We start from the raw sequence: 18,791 nt of genomic DNA, 5'->3' as shown, positions 1-18,791 counted from the left end.
TATTTTGGGAGAAAAAAAGAGTTGAATTGTAATACCAATGTCACATACTAAATTGATTTTGTGAATTTTTTTTAAGTAATGTTTAGGAGGCAATAAGGACGTGTAAGTGTGGTCAGGTCAGATTAAAGCCAGTTTGGGCGATGGAGCAATGGAGAAAACATACACCAAGGTGCCGTGGTTTTTGGAATAAGTTTAATATTTTGTAAAAGTTCTTCCAGGAAAGCTAGATTTGCTGTGTTTATGTTTAGCAGTGTCTTGTACACTGTATAGCCCGACTGATACTGGATATTTGAGGCTGATACAGATATTGATATTTGGTAGTTTAACCTTGATATGGATTTCTTTGATTTGATGCATACTGAGTAAGACATTTTACAGTTACAAAAATCTCTGGACAGGCTATATAATTGTGACATTGTTTCTAAATGATCTCAAACTTAGTTTGGAATTTCTCTACTGTAATTTCTAGTTACTTTGTGTCAAAAAATAATGCTTAACCCAGTGCTTAAGTGTTTTTTGTTGTTGTTGTTGTTTTAGGTTCATGATGAAGCCCTGCTTCATCGCTGAATGGTCAATGACTTTCCTACTTCTGTTTCAGTCGGATTTGACACTCTGTATGAGTTCTGCTATCTTTTGGGCTATTTTATGTGATGCTGCTGAAGCTTTCTGGAGACGGTAGTTCACTCACTCAAGCAGAAGATTTTACACCAAGAGAGAGAGTCAGAGTATGTTTCTAACATGAAAAGTGGTTGCCAGCAGGGGTAACCACCGAGGGAAGTGGTTACAATGGTCCAAGTCAAGTATAGTTGCCAGGGGCAACAGGGCGGGGGGGGTTACATTTACACCAACACTTGCTAGACATTGTAGTAGGCCCTACTGTGGTACATTAGTGTTAAAGATGCTGCCACTACCTTTCACTAGTCATAGTTTTTCTAAGGAAACCTTTTCTGGCCTGTGTAGTGCAGCCTGACCAGTAGGGGTGGTACGGTTCATGAAAAAACACCCAAACCGCTCGGTTCGCTAGTCTCGGTTCGGAGCGTGTGTGTACCGCACGGTTCGTAGTACACTGTTAATGTGCACTAACCTCTTACTGCCGTAGTGCCCACTTTCGACACCTATGTTAAAACCATAGACAGTATATAATGGACCAATAGACCCCGTTGCTCTGGACGGACACCAGTGAAGGCTATTAGAAGCACTTTCCGGTGATGGCCAGCTTTACTGCGCAGCCTCCAACTGAGAGAATGTGACGTGAGCAACGTGTCTGAAAGTTGGAAGTCTTCTGGTAGCTGTGCCAAGAGAAATCTCAATCATTCCCAATCTTACAGATACGGAGAGTGTAGGTGTATGTAAGGAGATAACATGGGCTTTGCTTTGCTAACTAATATGCTGGTTAATATTAGTAATTAAACCTAAACAGCTCATGTAAGTCAAAACTGCCTGCAAGCTTTTCCTGTACTATACGGTAATTCCTCTACTATGCGACAGTAAGTCACTTGGTTATGACACAATCGTTAGCTTATTTTTACAAAAACGTCCGCTACGGAGCCATAACGTGAGGTACAAGGTAATGAAGCCTTTTATAAATCGTTGTGTTTCTTTGGAACTAAACAACGGACAAATAGAGTCTTCAAACATTTCTGATGTAAAGTTATTCGCAGTCAAGTGTCGTAAAAAAAAAAAATGGCGGTCAGCGGAATGCTAACAGGAGGTGATGGCCAGTTAGCAACAAAATGGCGCCATAGATGGCTCGAGTTCTGAAGCGAAGCTTAACCCTGTCAATACCCGATCCGTTCCAACTGCACAATCCGTTCTGCGCATGCGCAAGATGTTCGCGCATGCGCTGTGGTACGATGATTTACGACACTACCCGATCTGTTCCCACACTAGCCTCCACCGGGAAGCTAACGTTAGTTTAGCTAATAGCTAATTCACGTTAGTTTAGCTAATAGCTAATTTGGGCAGACCGCTAGGTGATTATAGCGGTCTGCCGTTAGCCTCCACTGGGAAGCTAACGTTACTTTAGCTAACAGTTCATTTGGCTAACCGCTAGCTGATTGTAGCGGGCTGCCGTCCGTCAGCCTTCACAGTTAAGATAATGTTAGTTTAGCTAACAGCTAATTCGGCTAACCGCTAGCTGAGACAGCATGCAAACTTTTAAAAGACCCTCAAAATAAGACTTCAAAACAAACGTTAACATATATAACAGCTGTTACGTCAGTTCTACTTTACTTGTGCTCATTTAAAATACAATCACTCAATACTTGTCTTTATTGTTACTGTAAAGTCTTAATTTTGCTGTAGCCTGCTTTTCCCATGATGTTTGACTTAACGTTAGTTTAGACTGAATCTAGCTGTCCGCTCTGCCTGCACGATCCGTTCTGCGCATGCAGAAGCATTTGTCGGCTAGCGGTTAGCCGAATTAGCTGTTAGCTAAACTAACGTTAGCTTGGGTGGAGGCTAGCGTGGAACAGATCGGGCAGGTCGTAAAACAGTATTATCATCTGCGCATGCGTGAACATCTTGCGCATGCGCAGAAAGGATTGTGCAGGTGGAACGGATCGGGTACTGACAACCCCCTTGGTTAAAACACTTACTGGAAATGACGAGCGGGATGGGCGTGACAAACGCAACCCATGGCAGCTGATTGGACAATTGCGTCACATGGGTCTGGCTGGTCCCTAATTTCAAAACAGACTGTCATGGCGGTTCGTTCAGAATACGATCTCATATTGTACTAAAATAGTTCACCGAAACTTGTTTCTGAAAACATTTTAAGAGAGAAATAGGCCATGCAGTTGCTAAATCTGTCTTCATTTCAGATCGACAAAGGTCAGTTTAAAAGATTTATGTCAGATTTTGAGAGACACCGAGCCGACCGCTCCTCAAGTGGAGTGGGGTGCCGCTGCAGGTCACGTCACGTCACCTGTAGGATGTCAAGTGGGAGAGAGTCTGCCCAGAGCTGGAGGATGCGCCAGCGTCATTTATAGTCTGGTGTGTGGGAACATTTTGGATTTCATGTTACCTATGATGAAATAAAACAATATAGAACTGCCACTGTGTGCATGTTTTGTGCAACATGCATTTAATATGCTAATTTTAGCTATATGCTGAAGTATATTCTGGAGTGTTAAAGATTAAAAGAATAAATAACAAGAACCGTACAGAACCAAAAACCGTGATACGAACCGAACCGTGGGTTTTGTGAACCGTACCACCCCTACTGACCAGACTCCCTGTGATGAATGCTTCTGGACCAGCAACAGTTGTGAGTGTAAAGTGACTGACCATGTTGCCCTTATGTTATCTTGCCCCTCCTTTTTTTCTTGTCTTTTACCCTCTCCTGCTATCTCTCCCTCCCTCCTGTCCAGGTTACGCACCAGCTGCTCCCCTCCTCCTCCTCCTCTCCCTCTGCAGCCCTCCCTCTTGTTTTCCCGTATGAACCTCGAGAGCTGTCTTCCACTGGGGATAATTAAAAGGAAAATACTTTTTCTTTTAAGTGATGTTGTTGCTATATAGATAGATAGATAGATGGATAGATGGATGGATGGATGAAGACTGGTGGTGGTCTGGCATTTTTCCACATTGAAAAGACATTTTACACATGTTATCTACAAATAATGCTTAAGTAAATAAAAATGCAGGTGTGTATGTCATATTTGTTTTGATGGAGTAAAGTAGGCAAATATTTGCCATCATGATTTTGAAAAGATCATCCATAGCCATACAGAATCAGATAGTCTCGTACAAAGTTGATGTATGTGCGTTTTGTGTGTCATACACACAGGGTGTGAGTTATAAGATATAAATAGGCTATGGGAGTTATTAAAGTCTCCACACAAACAGTCCCTCTCATTAGAATGGGTTGGAGATTGAGTTACACTGATAACATGCGGCCCACTGGGAGGCTCACCAGCTCAGGCCTGGATGGATGTTTGGGTAGCTGGGTGGAGTTGCAGTCACCATCCATCCATCCATCCATCTTCGTCCGCTTATCCGGTGTCGGGTCGCGGGGGGAGCAGCTCCAGCAGGGGACCCCAAACTTCCCTTTCCCGAGCAACATTAACCAGCTCCAACTGGGGGATCCCGAGGCGTTCCCAGGCCAGGTTGGAGATATAATCCCTCCACCTAGTCCTGGGTCTTCCCCGAGGCCTCCTCCCAGCTGGACGTGCCTGGAACACCTCCCTAGGGAGGCGCCCAGGGGGCATCCTTACCAGATGCCCGAACCACCTCAACTGGCTCCTTTCGACGCAAAGAGCAGCGGCTCTCCGAGCTCCTCACGGATGACTGAGCTTCTCACCCTATCTCTAAGGGAGACGCCAGCCACCCTCCTGAGGAAACCCATTTTGGCCGCTTGTACCCTGGATCTCGTTCTTTCGGTCATGACCCAGCCTTCATGACCATAGGTGAGGGTAGGAACGAAAACTGACCGGTAGATCGAGAGCTTTGCCTTCTGGCTCAGCTCTCTTTTCGTTCACAACGGTGCGATAGATTGAATGTAATACCGCACCCGCTGCGCGATTCTCCGACCAATCTCCCGCTCCATTGTCCCCTCACTCGCGAACAAAACCCCAAGGTACTTGAACTCCTTCACTTGGGGTAAGGACTCATTCCCTACCTGGAGAAGGCATTCCATCGGTTTCCTGCTGAGAACCATGGCCTCCGATTTAGAGGTGCTGATCCTCATCCCAACCGCTTCACACTCAGTTGCGAACCGATCCAGTGAGTGCTGAATGTCACAGGCCGATGATGCCATCAGGACCACATCATCTGCAAAGAGCAGCGATGAGATCCCCGGCCCACCGAACTGCAACCCCTCCCCACCCCGACTACGCCTCGATATCCTGTCATAAATATTACAAACAGGATTGGTGACAAAGCACAGCCCTGGCGGAGGCCAACCCTCACCTGAAACGAGTCCGACTTACTGCCGAGAACCCGGACACAGTTCTCACTTTGGTTGTACAGAGATTGGATGGCCCTGAGTAGAGACCCCCTCACCCCATACTCCCGCAGCACCTCCCACAGTATCTCCCGGAGGACCCGGTCATATGCTTTCTCCAAATCCACAAAACACATGTAGACCGGTTGGGCATACTCCCAGGCTCCCTCCAGGATCCTTGCGAGAGTGAAGAGCTGGTCCGTTGTTCCACGACCAGGACGGAATCCGCATTGTTCCTCCTCAACCCGAGGTTCGACTATCGGCCGAACCCTCCTTTCCAGCACCTTGGAGTAAACTTTACCAGGGAGGCTGAGAAGTGTGATACCCCTGTAATTGGCACACACCCTCTGGTCCCCCTTTTTTAAAGGGGAACCACCACCCCAGTCTGCCACTCCTTTGGCACCGTCCCAGACTTCCACGCAATGTTGAAGAGGCGTGTCAACCAGGACAGCCACTCCACACCCAGAGCCTTGAGCATTTCTGGACGGATCTCATCAATCCCGGGGCTTTGCCACTGTGGAGTTGTTTGACTACATCAGTGACTTCCGCCTGGGAAATCGGCGACAATCCCCGTTATCCTCCAGCTCTGCCTCTAACATAGAGGGCGTATTAGTCGGATTCAGGAGTTCCTCAAAGTGCTCCTTCCACCGCCCTATTACCTCCTCAGTTGAGGTCAACAGTGTCCCATCCTTACTGTACACAGCTTGGATGGTTCCCCGCTTCCCCCTCCTGAGGTGGCGAACAGTTTTCCAGAAGCACTTTGGTGCCGACCGAAAGTCCTTCTCCATGTCTTCTCCAAACTTCTCCCACACCCGCTGCTTTGCCTCTTTCACGGCAGAGGCTGCAGCCCTTCGGGCCCTTCGGTACCCTTCAACTGCCTCCGGAGTCCTCCAGCGTCCTCTCCAGGTGTCTCCATCATTGCCCACGTGTGCGTTGAAGTCCCCCAGCGGAATAATGGAGTCCCCCACTGGCGCCCCATGCAGGACTCCACTCAAGGTCTCCAAGAAGGCCGAATACTCCGAACTCCTGTTTGGTGCATATGCACAAACAACAGTCAGAGTTTTCCCCCACAACCCGCCCAGGCGTGGGGAGGCGACCCTCTCGTCCACTGGGGTAAACTCCAACGTGGCGGCGCTCAGCCGGGGCTTGTGAGTATCCCCACACCCGCCCGGGCGCCTCACACCCTGGGCAACTCCGGAGAAGAAAAGAGTCCAACCCCTATCCAGGAGTACGGTTCCAGAACCGAGACTGTGCGTGAGGTAAGCCCCACCAGATCTAACCGGTAGCGCTCCACCTCCCGCACCAGTTCCGGCTCCTTCCCCCACAGAGAGGTGACGTTCCACGTCCCCAGAGCCAGCGTCTGCTGCCCGGGTCTGGTCCGTCCGAGGCCCCTGACCTTCACTGCCACCCATGTGGCAGCGCACCCGACCCCAGCGGTTCCTCCCACAGGTGGTGGGCCCATGGGCTGGAGAGATGGGAGCCCGTAGCTTGTTCGGGCTGTGCCCGGCGGGCTCCGTGGCAAACCCGCCACCAGGCGCTCGCCCGGCGAGCCCGCCGTCTGGGCCTGGCTCCAGACGGGGGCCCCAGGCTTCCTCCGGGCAGGGTCACTCCATCTCTACCTTGTTTTTCCATAGGGTTTTTGAACCATTCTTTGTCTGGCCCCTCACCTGAGACCACTTTGCCTTGGGAGACCCTACCAGGAGCACAAAGCTCCAGACAACACAGCCCTCAGGTTCACAGAGACACACAAACCTCTCCACCACGATAAGGTGATGGTTCACGGAGAAGTTGCAGTCACATCCTTTTGAATTAAATCAGTTAAAAATGTTTAAAATGCTTATATTTATTTTTATATTTATTATTTATTTACCATAGTCATAAGTCAATCATACTATACTTGATATGTTGAACTCCTGTGTTCAGGGCCATACGATTCAAGCTGTTGAACCAATTCGTCAATTTACCCGATTTTAGTCAGGCTTGTTTGAATAGAACATGTTTGCAGATGCAGCAAAGTGCAGCGTTAAGGTTTCATCATATGCACTCCCAACCGGCTTACAGTGTAAAAAAATGAACTCCATGAAGCCATAGCAAGAAAACAAACTTGTGAGTTAGTAATTTTCTGTTGTTTGTATTTTGGCTTTGTCTTGAGTTACCATCACATTCAGTGTATGTCTGGACTGAGTTGACTTCTTTCCAGCCAAAGCTCCCATAGCATGGGTCACTTGAGTTGTTAAACACTCAGTCAGTATGACATCTGGCTTTGCCTTCATTCATGCAAGCTTCAACGCAAAGGGATCGTTAGACAAATAGATAGCGGAAGAAAAGGAGGGGACAGGTGTCTCCTAGTGTGTTACCTAGAGACTGTGCTATCATAGAAACAGCTGTCAACAGGATGAGGTCATAGTTTTTCTACCTAATGATTTTATATACACACACACACACACACACACACACACACACACACACACACTCTCCTCCTAACACCATTTATATCAACACACTTTGTTTTGGAAGCTTTAATGAGAGTGGACTCTCACTGGACAATTAACTTAAGCGTAGGCTCTACAATTATATTTGGTTATGTCATTTGAGATTGGATTGAAATGCTTTTTCTCTTCCCACTTGATTAAACGGTTGCTTACTTTAAGCTGGGGTTACTCAATCAGGTCCATTATCACCAAATACTTGTTATAACCGGATTCAAACCCAGCCAAACCTCCTCTACTTTCAATTCAGTTAGAGGGCTTCTACTTCACTTATCAGCCAACATGCCCATGTTATCTGTTTTTTTTTCTACCTCAAGTAATGTGTGGCTCTCAACCACATGTTTGTTGTTCCACACTTGCCTCTTAAAAATATGCCTTTATTTTCTAACCCAAAACCTTTTAACTTATTACTTATATCTCTGCTTGGGCCTCTGCAAAGCTGAGTGCTTTCAGCAATATTAAACATGGTAATGTTGACAGACTTAACAGATTAAACCAAAAGTATGTAACAGGTTAAAGTTAAAGGTCCCATGACGTGGTGCTCTTTGGATGCTTTTATATAGACCTTAGTGGTCCCCTAATACTGTATCTGAAGTCTCTTTCCCGAAATTCAGCCTTGGTGCAGAATTACAGCCACTAGAGCCAGTCCCACAATGAGCTTTCCTTAGTATGTGCCATTTCTGTGTCTGTAGCTATTGAGGAGGAGAGGGGGGGGGTGTGACTTGACCAACTGCCACTTTGCTGGTTTGAAAGCCATGATGTCTCTCTCTCATGGGTGGGCCAAATTCTCTGGGCGGGCAAAGCAGAGAAAGGGGAGGTAACCTTGCTCCTTATGACCTCATAAGGAGCAAGATTCCAGATCGGCCCATCTGAGCTTTCATTTTCTCAAAGGCAGAGCAGGATACCCAGGGCTCGGTTTACACCTATCACCATTTCTAGCCACTGGGGGACCATAGGCAGGCTGGGGGAACGCATATTAATGTTAAAAAACCTCATAAAGTGAAATTTTCATGCCATGAGACCTTTTTAATATGAAAACAGCTGCTTGTTTATTGTACCCAAAACTGCTTTTGCACAACATAGATGACAGATGCTGAATTAAGTTAGCCTACCTGGTAAATTATAGAACAAAGTCTAATTCATTCACTAAAACTGTATTCCTTTTTTGGACATTACCAGACAATTTACTTTGTAGCTAGTGTCTTTTTGCTACCTAACTGAGATTCAATACCTTAATATAATTTATGTTCCAGTTTTTTAAGGCAAAAAATATAGACATTCTTCCAAAGAAACCCCAAATTTTCTTTCAATTTATGACTCAATGCAGAAGTGTTCAGTGTGTACTGTATGGATTGCGCCCAAGACAACTAACTTGTAATTCTGAGTCAGTAATGTCCCTCCCAACTGCGACCACATAATCACGGTTGGTGAGCTGAACTTGTTTCTGCAGGTCCTGTAAACAAACAAACACACACACACACACACACACACACACACACACACACACACACACACACACACACACACACACACACACACACACACACACACACATACACAGCCACAGACCTGCTGCTGCTACACCTGAACTGAACTGTCATAACTACTAATGTTGTGACACACACACAGGCAGGCAGTGAATCCCCAGGGTGCTCTTGAGGCACATTAATGTGCACTTCCGCGCTCCGTCTTTCTGTGTTAGCTTCACCGTGTACAGCCACGCAGTCTCCCATGGGTGAAAATATGATGTACTTGTAGCCAGTTTCTGTCTCTCTACCCACATGCTCACACACTCTGTTGTAGCCAGTTTTTCACACACACACACACACACACACACACACACACACACACACACACACACACACACACACACACACACACACACACACACACACACACACACACACTGTGGCAAATACACACATTGTAACTTACAGGCGTGACTTGCTCGCAGTCAGCTGTTAGTCATGGCTCAGCTGAACCAAGTTAATTGGCAGAAACACTTTTTTAGAAGAATTAAAACCCCATCTTCCACACAACTGAAGAATCTTTGTTTTTCTATTCGTACTTGGAATGGAATAATGGAAGACATTCTTTTGGGAGATGAGACGGCAGTTTCACAATGCGTCGTGGTGACGATCAGCTAAGAATCCCACCTACATTGAGGGGGTACTATCTGCAGTGGAAAACAAGATCAAGAAAAGTACCTAGTACCAAAAGTGAGTTGAGTTCATCCGTACCGTGCAGTGAAAATACAGCAATTGTGAGCATGTTAGAATGCATTAGCATTTAGCTCCGTACAGCCAGAGCACGGAGCTGTTAACATGGCTGTATATATTTCCTAATTGATCAAAACCATTACTACATCCTGCCGGTCCCAGACTGTCACGCCTCACTTCACTGATATCTACACAGTATAGTCTAGAAAAAGGAGAAATTACACATGCAGCGTGAGACACTATACAAGACGGACTTTCCATTGTACACAGAAACTGAAGGCTACAGATGAACAAAATCCTCTGAAGATATACATCAGACAATGTATATCAGGACAGCTTGTCACATGATTTGCACTTGGTATTTATTAGGAAGACCCTGTGTTACTGGCCATCAGACAGAGTGTTGATCTCTTCAGCACCACTTTACTGTCAGAAGTGCACTCCAACTTCTTAAACACACACACACAGACACGGTCATTTACTTCCCCATGCCATTTAAACACACTTGATCCATTTGAACTGCTTAATTTGGGAAAGCCAAATATCCACCCAAATTACAAAAATCATTAACATGCATACCAGAATTTAAGTTGGACAGTTGTAATTTGCATGCATTTATTATTTAGTGTTTTTACCCCTTAAGGCCACTTTGTACTATTTTTATTTCTATTTTCCAAATAAGAATGGAAACACTGACCTGAACCTCCACAGCCAGCTTGATATCCAACACAAATGCCTCTTGCATACTGCTGTTTAACTAAACTGTGAACCCCTGGCCTCCTTCTTTTCCTCCTTTTTCCTCCTCTCAGGGCTTCATCCCTTCCTCCCTCTCCCTCGTTTCCTCCCTGGCCGTCACACTCACCCCTGCTATCCAACACATACGCAGTGTGACTTGCTTTTGCCTTAGATGCAGGATGTCTGGAGGCATAAGTCATAAGTGTGTTTTTAAAAAGACACTATTATGATTGTGATAATGAATTGCATAATGCATGTTAGAAAGATGACTTGAGTCTTAAAAAATGTGGGGTTACAAGAAAATAAAACCCCAGCACTTGAATTGGAAACTGATTTAGTTTTTTGGGAAGTTGATTAAATGTGCACCCCTGTATTGTGTGTGTTAGAATAGTTTACAGCAGTAGCACTCTGCCAAATGTGCTCTCAATGAACACAATCTCTCTCTCTCTCATCTTTCTCCTTCCCCTCATGTGTCTGATGTCTGTGTGTTTGGAAGTGAGTCTGTCCTCCCAGCAGGCTCTCACATGCTCTTTTATCCATCAGTTGCCTCTGGCACTGTGGGTTGACAACCCCCCCTTTCTCCTCCACCTGCTTCTTTACCAGGTTTTGGCTGACCATCTCTCTTTCACCCGTCTCTCCCTCCCTCTCTTCTTCTCCCTCCTGTCTTTCTTTTTCTGGCTTTCTTGGCTTTTGTCTCATGGAGAAGGGTGGGGTCTCTCTTTTCCTTTTCCCATGCAGTCTCATCCCTCCCTCTGCTTGTAGAGAAAGAGATGAAAAGGAGGCCGGGTGCAGTGAAACTAAATGGGCAAAAATTCCCTCCCAAAGGCAGTTTTACTATTATCAGTGGGAGGAGCACACAGGGTGCAGTGTAAAGGAACTGAGTTTTGTATTTGTCTGGGTTCTGATGTGATCATTTTGCAGTACAATCACCCAAACCTAAGTTATCAGGATGTGCTATATTATCTTGATAATTATTTAATGTTAAAATTGACTACATGTCATTTGTCATTTTCATTTATTTAATAGGGCATATAAAAAGAACATTAACAGAGCAATATTAATAACAGAATAGCCAACAGAGGCCAAAAGCCTAAAAGGCTTATCAAGGGTCTCCCCAGGTTATGCTGAAAAACAGTAGTTTTAATTCAAGTAAATTGAGTTAAAACAGTATTTAGTAGTACAATAATTCAGCGACTTGTAACATTAACTTATATTTTAGTCACATAAATTAAGTATTTTTGTATAAGTTGTGTGTAAAGCATGTTAGACAGTTTAATCATTTTTGAAACAATTGTAATTGTTAGTTGCAGCTCTGAAGTTATACAGTATATTTTTCTTAACTGGCTGTCTACTCCGTTTCCAGACCAGCAGTGTGAGTTAGCAGTAACAAGGACTGCAATTGTAAGGGGAACTGGTACGACAAGTGAAAAGATGATAAAAACCTAATATAATAAGTGTTTTCCATTTACAGAAAATACCTTGTTATCCCATGCCTTCTATCAACAGAAAAGAAACCGGACCATTTATCACAAGCAGATCATTCTCTACAATCCTAATCTATCTTCATGTGGCCCTCAGGATCAATTGTAATACTGGTGATGTTCTGACTTCACCATCAGGACAAAAATGTTGATTTGTCCAATACTGGTTTAATACCAAATACCTTCAAAACTAATGACATTCCCATCAGTCTCAGCTGTATCTTGGGTTTTAGCTAATTAGAAAATGTTAGCATGTTGGGCGCCAAGATAGCTCAGTTGGTAGAGCGGGCGCCCATATATAGAGGTTTACTCCTCAATGCAGCGGCCGGGGGTTCAACTTCGACCTGCGATCTTTGCTACATGTCATTTCCCCCTCTCTCCCCTTTCATGTCTTCAGCTGTCCTGTCAAATAAAGGCCTAAAATGCTCAAAAATAATCTTTAAAAAAGAAGAAAATGTTAGCATGCTATCATGCTCAACTACAACGGTGAACATCACACCTGCTAAACATCAACATGCTAGCATTAACATTGAGAGCAAGTTAGCATGCTGATGTTAGCATTTAGCTCAATGCACCGCTGTGCCTAAGTACAACCTTACAGAGCAGCTAACATGGCTGTAGACTCTTACAACATCTGAAAGTCCGAACCAACGTTTCGAGTTTTTGTTACATTGTATACTTTTAATCCGGTTAGTTTTGGTTTCACAATGCAATAATGCAGCGCACTAAAGAACTATACATGACATAGCTACGTCCTGTCGCCATCGCCTACGGGAGATGCGTTTCTTAACTTGCTAATGATTGGGTTGATTGAGTTAGTTCCAACTGACTCTTTATAAAGTCGTTGGACCAAATGTCAATTAAACGTTTTGTCACCTTCTGTCCCAATGTGCTACAACTGTCATTTTGGATCTGATCAAACTGAAAAGTCTGATAGTCTGAACCACACATGGTAGATGTGAAGGGCCCTTAAAGTCTTGTTACTAAAAGATATGAGGTTTCCACCTGACAACATTTGAAATAGGTTCAGCCTCATCCACATGGTATTTAACATAATACAAATACATGGAGACTGATTAGATGGAGACCCACTGTAGGGAGTGCAGTGAAACAAGTTTACACCCAGTGACTTTATCGCTTTACTGCCTCTCCACGTCTCTCCCTGCTCTTCGTTTACCTTTCCCTTCATCCCTCCCTCCCTTCCTCTCTCCTCCCCGTCTTTCCTGCCAGGTTGGCTGTTGTCACCACTCAGGCATCTCAGGAATGCCTCCAGATGTTGTCTTTATATGACTCAGCTGCACACACACACACACACACACACACACAAACACAAACACACTTGAACACATTTCCGTTCTTGTGCACATAAATGACTAGAAGCAGACATTGTTTTGACTTCAGGTGGAAGTCTGTCGCTAACCTCTGCACTGAAAAATCTCTTCGCAGTGAACAGATCCAGGAACAGCTCATGTCGCCTTCTATTCCCATGCTTTTCATAAGGAGCAACAAACCCAAACTGACAACAGATCCGTGCTTCACTGCGAATCGGCCATGCAGACCCATTTCTATCTCTTTACTTTAGAGTTAGCACGCACGCACACACAGTAGTAAAGTACAGTAATATCAGTGTTGTTGGTGCAGCTCTGCAGGGCTATCTTTCCACGCAGCTCATCAGCTACCCCAGACCCGTCAGTGCAATTACCCAGACATCTCTACTCGGGTTGCTTTCACATAGACACTCATATAGTCTAATAACACACATACAGTGCATTCAGACTTCTCACAGAAACAAGTACAGCACCAAAGAGCATGTGATTCCCCAACTAATTTATACATCTTTGACTTCTGATTTATCTTTTTCATTTTGAATAGCATACATTTATCGTTATCATGGACATCAACATCTGTGTCATATTTTGTCATTGAATAAACCCCTGTTATTTAACCCCCGAACCATAAACTCTGCAAGGCTTATCACACTCTTTATTTGCACGCTGTTAGCCTGCAAGAGTGCATCAGCAAAGACTTGGTAGTTTCATTTTCCTGATCTAAATATATAAATACCCTTCTTGTTTTTTAATTGACATCATTGGTCAGTGCGTCGTTTTTGCTTCTCGTCCAAAATCAAAAACATTTGTGATAATATTGGGTACTTCAATTCTCAGAAATGTTGCATGATGTCTTTTCACTTGATGTCCATGGCTTTAGTTTTTACCTTCAAGACAAAGGCCCTGCAAACTCATGGTAAACCCACACGGGTCATTTTAATTATTTTAGCTGATTAGATCTCCAGACTGTGGGTTTGCAGCACCTTTAATAGTTCATATAAAATATTGCAGATGTATTCAGCCTTTCTTCATGCTCCTTTCCCTGTTTAAAAAACATACAAGCTGTACCATTTTCACCAACAGCTACAGTATCATGATCAGAATGAATAAGCCTGCTTCATCTTTCTAACACACTATCAATGTTTGACTGCAACTACAGCTAATTTTCTTTTCTTTATGCTCTTCTGGTGTTCATTGGCTTATAGAGGTGTATGATAAGAACCAGTGTTATGAGAAACAGGAAGTTTCTGAGAAACTGCATGCTTACTTTATCTTCCCTTTATAAATAGATCTTCAAAAATGTAGCCATGTCGTAAAGCCAAGTATTTTACTTGAAGCCGGTGTGTGTTTACATTACAACCTGGGTTAATTTCAAACTATTACTGAAAAAGGTTACATCTGTGTTCTCTCTATTCATGAAAACCGTTTTTCTTTTTTGTAAGCATGTTGTGTACTAGCCAGAGGATGATTGACAGCTGTAGGGGCATCCTCACCGACTTAGCAGGGCAGCGATTGGACAATGATTGATGGGTGTCTGAACCGCTCACTGAGCGTGTCTGGAACACATAGTGATTGACAGATGGCCTGCAGAGCTAAGGGACCTCCCCCTGCTGATGAGGAAGATTAATGTGTGTGTGTGTGTTTGTGAGTGTGTGTGTGTGTGTGTGTGTGTGTGTGTGTGTGTGTGTGTGTGTGTGTGTGTGTGTGTGTGTGTGTGTGTGTGTGTGTGTGTGTGTGTGTGTGTGTGTGTGTGTGTGTGTGTGTGTGTGTGTGTGTGGCGCAGAGTAGCTGTTTGTTCCTTTGCTTCCTTTCTCTCTCTCTCTCTCTCTCTCTCTCTCTCTCTCTCTCTCTCTCTCTCTCTCTTCTGTCTTCCAGGAGAGGTTCTGAACTTCTGTGGTTATGAATATCATAGAGCCACTTCACCTTGCATAGACGTGAGGATGTTTGTCATTTAAACACCTACCTCTGTCTACTGAGGTCTCGTTATTCCACCAAAGAGAACTGAAACATGTAAATGTGAATGTCAACTGTAAAATGTCCCACTCTGTACACATCCATAATTCTTTTAATAACCAAATTTACGGGATCCTTATCAAAAATGTTTTGTGTTCATGTTCAAAAATTGATATTGGCTATGCAGGCATGGCTGGGGCAACTGACCTCAACTAATAGAGAAGCTGTTCCAGTTTGCATTGATGATGTCCGATCAGTGTGCAGACTTAAAGTGGAATCAGCAACTTTGTGCAGCACATTTTATTGTTTTCAATGAAAATACAAAGTTCGATAATGATTGGACCCAGATGAGGGTCAGGATTATGGGAGCGCAGATGCTAAAAATGTTTCTTGGGGTTTGTCTGAGATTTAGTTAAACTAAGATCAATAATATTATAAGGTTATACGATTATAAATTCAATAATCTGATAAATACTTTTTTTCTGGAATGTTTTGCACCTGATACTGCACACTCCTTGATGAATTTCTGTACTGGCTTTGTTTGTGTGTGTTGCATTGGTGAGCAATAATCCAGGTGTGCATCGAGTACTCCTCCCAAGGTTTGCATAACAAAACAGCAGCTTCCTGACGTGCAGTTCAGCACGTCAGGAGAGGGAGGGAAAGAAATTAGGGAAGGGATTTTGAAACCAAGCCTCCCTATTTTTTTCCCCTTAGGCCAGAGGTAATGATGCACACGAACACAGCACCTTCATGTGCCTCATTATGGGTTTATGCCACCGTCTGATTTCCCAGCTTCAACATGAGTCAACTAGGCCTGTAACAATTATTACATAATTATCTAAATGTCCATTTCTTTGTCAAACCGCAATTAATTGCTTACATTAGCTAAGGTCATTAGGCATATGATAATTATTGATTTAATTGTTGATTTTGTTTAGATATGCCAAATTGTAATTATATAAGTGATTATTGGACAGCCTATATATTTGTATTATTATTTCAATTTTGTTGTTGACACTTGACCCTATACACATTCATAGCAAGAAAAATGACAGGGAGGATACAGTTAGAAATGTAGTTTTCTTAATAGGATGTGTATTTGTGTTTTTACATAATCTGGGTCACATAACCGTGATATAGCCAAAGTATGTATCCTGGGATTTATTTGAAACTTTAATATCTAAAAAAAGTGATAAATAAATCAATAACATTTGCCTGAAAGAGACAATTATATTGTTAATCGCAATTATTTCTGAGACAATTAATTAAACAGCAAAATTTTGAATTGTTACAGCTCTAGAGTCAACACCTCAGAAAAGCAGCAATTTCAGCTGTTGTCTCCCGACTGCTTCTTCTGTCCGTATGGTGCGTCCAGTGTGTGCTACATGACAGAACAACATGAATGGAAGTGGCAGATGTGTGTTGCACTTCAGCCCCATTTTTATTTGTTTATGCAATATGAATGACTTTGGCAATTGTGTTTGTCCTGTCTGTCACTAAAGAGTTGGACGCAGCTCAAAGAATAAGGTTTCGTTCACACTTGCCAAGCTGTCAGGCTCATATGGAACTGAATCGAAGAAGTGAAGTGGCCAATAGGTGGTGAAAACAATGGCTGCCAAGGTTCAGTCAAGTTTATGAATACTGTGCTATTAAAAATGACAGATCCAACTACCGTAACAGAGACAAGGGACATTGTTGAGTTGGCCAAAAGTGCCACTTGTTTTGCATGTATTTCAGTTTTTAGTTGGTGGTTATTGTGGAAGGAAATAGAGAGGGGAGATGCAGAGGAGAGCAATTTGGAGTCAAATCATTAGTTGCAGCCCTAATATCCTATGCTATTCTATCATACATTCTCATGAGTCTCCAATTAGCCTCTTGTTTCTGGTGCTTATGTGAATAGTAAAATATGTATAAGTATGTGATGTATGAGAGACTGAAAAACTACTAAAAAAATGCTGTCTATTGCTATAAACGTATAAAGAATTCAGTCAGTGACCACATTTTTTGTCATTCATGAGCCATTTTGACTGGCACACTTGACTGAGTTGTGGCACTTTGAAGTTGCAGTGTGGTTGCTGTTCTTTGCCCCATTTCTATCTTCTTTCTCTGTCTGCTTTTTTGTCTGCTTCAACCCTGTGACTCTCTCAGCTGTGCATCATCTGTCTCTCTCCTCCCTCTCTTCCTGTCCCCATGCTGCTCTGTCTTTGTTTGTGTCGTCTGTCTTTATCTCTCTTTCAGCACTTCGCTAACCACTTCTCTCTCAGCCTTTTGCATCATGAGCATGACTGGACAAACTTTTGCTCTTACCAGTGTGGTTTTTCCAGGCTCTGTTGCAGTTGTTGATTGTCCATTTGTATAGGAGTATTACTGCGCTGATAGCATTGGACTTGTACTGTATCCTCAAATATATCGTGTTCTTGAATTAACGGTGTATTTTCAATACTTTTCATCTAAGGTCAGAGTATTTTCTTTCTTTCACATAAAGGCCTGTGTTAAACCAGCCTTTCCTTTGAAGAACACTGTAATGTGTAGTTTGCTTTTTATATCCCTCTTCCTCCTTGTCAACTCTGTTCCTCTCTATGACTCTCTGCTATCATGCTGTCAGTCAGTTTGACACAAATAGGAAATTATATTTCCTTGCATGTTTGTCTTTTTAGCAGAATAATAAAAAGTGGCCCATATGAAAGACATCTACAGGAAGTGATGTGCAAGTTACTGTAAATCCATTAGAGAAACCCTTTGCAGACCACTTGTTTTGCATGTATTTCAGTTTTTTAGTTGGTGGTTATTGTGGAGGGAAATAGAGAGGGGAGATGCAGAGGAGAGAAGGCTGGAGGTTGATTTAGAAAGACCAAATGGTTAAAGGTCAAGCGCTGGTAACGTGTATGATTACACGTTACATCTACATCTGCCACTACTAGCTTTCCTACTATATCAGGCCTGAATCTCTGAACTGTCGGCAGTTGAGTTGCATTGCGGGCAATTTAGGCACCAGGTAGGAAGCAGAATGCTTGGAATAAAAAAGAGAGGATATCTCTGGTTCTGCTGAACTGATTTTGATTTGTGAGTCTGACAATGTTATACAAGTGCAATGCTGAATCAATGGAGTACTCCATTTTTTATCAAGCTGGGTCTTATTCTCATAATTTTTTTCTCAGAGTTTTTATTAAATATAGTTACTTTTACATTTAAATGTTTTGAAGAGTAATAACATTGTCATCATATTTTAGTTGCTTTTTGTGAGTTAATATGAATGTTGATATAAATGTAACTTATAAAATAAATGGCCATATAATAACTGCTCATATCGATCGAAAATTGTATTGTGGCCGTCTTATCCGTGATATCAGCAAATGTCGTATCGTTGTCCAAAGAATCAATATAATATTGCATTGTGATAAAACTTGTGATTAACACCCATACTATGCGTCCTGTCTCCTTGTTGAGTATAGAGAAGAAATTACCAATACCGTCTCATTGTCATGATTTCTTGCTGCAAAAAAGCTTTTCTTTCTTCTTCCTCTCCATTGTTATGCGTGACTTTGAGCACAGCCAGAGCTCATCCGTCCTTCCTTCTCTCATGATAGAACAAGGGTCCTGTCACAGTTATAATGGCATTTTCACCCAGTTTCATATTTAACAGC

General features: G+C 43.2%; 1 protein-coding gene across 2 annotated transcripts in view; it reads left to right on the top strand.

Annotated features, from left to right (window-relative positions):
* pkn1a (protein kinase N1a) overlaps nucleotides 1-18,791 on the top strand; it is a 58,705-nt gene that overhangs the window by 10,113 nt on the left and 29,801 nt on the right. The window contains exon 1 of one of the 2 annotated variants that reach the window (XM_028600467.1): nucleotides 17,585-17,602. The exons of the other annotated variant lie outside the window; for it this stretch is intronic. The gene's annotated coding sequence lies outside the window, so the exon portion shown is untranslated. Of the gene's footprint in view, nucleotides 1-17,584; nucleotides 17,603-18,791 lie in introns of those variants that run through there. 2 annotated transcript variants of the gene reach the window in all.

This window comes from Perca flavescens, chromosome 2 (assembly GCF_004354835.1).
Source record: "Perca flavescens isolate YP-PL-M2 chromosome 2, PFLA_1.0, whole genome shotgun sequence".
In the NCBI taxonomy this organism is placed as follows: domain Eukaryota; kingdom Metazoa; phylum Chordata; class Actinopteri; order Perciformes; family Percidae; genus Perca; species Perca flavescens.
Note: the sequence above shows the minus strand (reverse complement) of the source record. Positions and strands in the feature narration are given on the sequence as shown.